The following is a 3,408-nucleotide window of genomic DNA, read 5'->3' on the forward strand; positions in this document are numbered from 1 at the left end:
ATTACTAGAGTCCTCCAAGATGAAAGGAATTGACACCAGACTATAACTTAAAGCCATGGAAATAAAGAGTATCACAAATACTAAATTTGCATGCTAATATAGTAGCTATAAATACTTTTTATACAAAGTTATATTCTGTGATAAAAAGGAGCTCAATTTAAAATCAACCAAGAAAGAAATATTTGAGACACTGAACATCAGAAAATTAAAGAACACAGTTCAAAATGACCCTGAGGTCAAAGTAGGAATCACAAGGTAAATTAGAAAATATCTTTAACTGAATAAAAATAAAAATATAACATAACAAAATTTATGGAATGCAGTTAAAGCAGTACCAATAGACAAATTTATAGCTTTAATACTTACATTGGAAAAGAAGCATAATCCAAATCAATAATCTAAGTTTCTACCATTAAAGAATTTTAAAAAAGGATAAACAAAAGTAAGCAAAAGAAATAATAAAGCTTTGAATTGAAGTTATTGAAATAAAAGTTATTTGAAAAAATCAATATTGATAAATCTTTATCTAAACTGCTCAAGAAAATAAAAGAAAACTCCACCAAAATAGGAATGAAAGCATTTACACCAACTCTTATCCAATAGAAATTAAGAGGATTGATTGTAAGGGAATATAATAAAGATATATCAATGAATTAGAAAACATTTATAAAATGGAAAAATACTTTGAAGTCTATAAATTACCAAAATTAACAACAAAATAAGAAATAGAAAAATCTGAATATATCTAGAACAAGGAAAGAGATTGAGTGTCTTATTAAATTTTTTTCCCATGAAGAAAAGCCATCTGGGCTTCACTGGTGAAATACATCAAACTTAAAGAAGAAATAGCAACAACAATGCTTCATAAACCTTTTCAGAAAACAGACAAAAATATAACACTTCATTTACTCTCTGAGTCCAGTGTTATCCTAATTCCAAAGCCTCAACAAGAAATGCAAGAAAAGTAGATACAAATATCTCTTAAAAATATAACATAAACATACTTTTATACATATTTTAACAAGTGGGATCCAAAAACAAACCATTAAAAGGATTATATATTATGAAGACAGGATTTATCTTAGGAATGCAAGGTTGTCTTAACACTTAAAGATGAATTAATGCAATACACTAAATTAAAAGAAGAAAATACAAAAACCATATAATCATTTTAATAGGTACATCAAAATTAAACATCCATTCACAATTAGGAATAAAGAATAGATCAGGAATAAAACAACAACAACAACACCCCCCCAAACCAAAAAATGTCAAAGGCCATTTATAAAGCACTCATAGCTAACAACATAAGTAGTGGTAAAAAACTTGAATGCTTTTGCACAAAAACCAGAAACAAGTCAAAATACCTACTTTTACCACTTCTATGAATATTGTACCGAAGCTTCAGAAAACTAGTGCAACAGGATACAAAAAGAAGTTAAAGACTTCTTGCCTACTTAGAGTTTATCTGAAACAACAGGTTTAAGTTGGAAGACAACATCATTACTTTGATCTCTTTCAAAGGATTGACTTCTTTAAGGAGGCTTTAAGAAAAGGTTTTGAAACACAGTCTTATCTCATGCTATTTCCTATCATACATTACTAAAAGCAACAAGGAATATGTGTTGGCTGCTCTTGCTGCTTTTAGCAAGGTATTATAAGAAAAAGATGAGCTAAGGCAAAAATATGCCAATTTGCAAGTAGAGAAGGAAGGAGATAGAGAATCCAGAAATTTGAGCCCCACAGCCTGAAAAGCCAGCTGCTTCTGGACCCCAAACAGCATAAGATCTACTGCCTCACTGCTAAATCCTAAATTTATGCTAGGCCATGCCCTATATTTTAGGTTTCTATGATTGTGTCTCTTCAGTTCCAAAGACTGATTTACTCTAGGAAAGAGATATAAAAATACAAAGGGTTAAACAACACAAATTTCCTGCTCATGAAATGGTCCTAAAGATATATAGTCAGGTTAGCAGTATGGCTCTTCTCTTCTTAGTCATTTAGGGATCCAGATAATTCTGACTATTTTGGCTCCATCATACCCTAGGCTGCATTCGTATGGTCAAAGATGGGTAACTACATTGTTCATGTTTCAAACATCAGAAAATGGGAAAAGAAGTGTAGGGCAACAATTTCCTCTTGAGCAAAAAGGACTCAAATTAAAATTGCATTGATAAGAACTTGACATAAGGCCACATCTAGTCATATGGGAGTCCAGGAACTGTAATCTCTGATTGAATGGAATTTGCCCAAGAAGCTTAGATTTTTAGAATACATCATATCCACCAATCCTGGATCCTCAAATATAAAGGTCTTCAAATATTTTAACTATAGTCAGGCTCTGTTCCACTTATGTAACTTTGCTCAGAACTTCACTTTTGCCTTTTGGGAAGATATTTCATATTAGATAATATTATGTTTTTATTCATATGTTTAGATCTGCCTACATGTCAATTTATATGCACCATTATTTATTTATTTATTCTAATCGCTTATACATGACAGTAGGAAGCTCTTTTGATTCATTCTACACAAACAGAGCAGAAATTTTCACTTTTCTAGTTGTGCATGAAGTAGAGTCATACCATTTGTGCAATCATACATATACCTATGGTAATAATGTCAGTCTCATTGCACCGTCTTTCCTACCACTTTGTCCCCTCCCTTCCTCCGCTTTGCTCCATCCAAAGTTCCTCTACTTATCCCAATTACCCCCCCACCCCATATGGATTAGCATCCACTTATCAGAAAAAACATTTGGCCCCTGGTTTTTTGAGATTTGTTTATGTCACTTAGCATGATATTCTCCAACTCCATTCATTTACCTGCAAATGCCATAATTTTCTTTTCTTTTAATGCTGAGTAATATTCTATTGTGTATATAACCACAGTTTCTTTATCCATTCATCTATTGAAGGGCATCTAGGTTGCTTCTACAAGTTAGCAATTACAAACTGTATATGCACCATTATTTTATATTGTATTAATTTTCTATTGCTATAAAATAAATTACTACAAACTTAGTCACTTAAAACAACACTCATTCATTAGGTCACAGTCTTATAGGTCAGATGTTTGGCACAGCATGAAGGGGCTCCCTTTTCAGAATGTCAAGAGTCTGAAATCAAGCTGTCAGCCAGTTGAGTTGTTATCAGAGGGCTCTGGAGAAGAATCTACTTGTACTCATTCTTTTCAGTTAGGATTCCTTGGGTGGTATGATTGAAGTTCTGCTTTTCTTGTTGCCTGCCTTGTCACCCTTCTTGGTGAACTGAACTTAAAAAAAAATGAAGAGATTCATTCCACTGTTCTTCCCTTTTCCTATCCTTCTCCTTCCCCCTCAATCCCCTTCCTCTACTTCCCTGATCCCTCTTCTATTTTCATGGAATCCCCTCATCCTTTTCTTTTTTT

This window comes from Marmota flaviventris, chromosome 11 (genome assembly GCF_047511675.1).
Source record: "Marmota flaviventris isolate mMarFla1 chromosome 11, mMarFla1.hap1, whole genome shotgun sequence".
Lineage (NCBI taxonomy): Eukaryota > Metazoa > Chordata > Mammalia > Rodentia > Sciuridae > Marmota > Marmota flaviventris.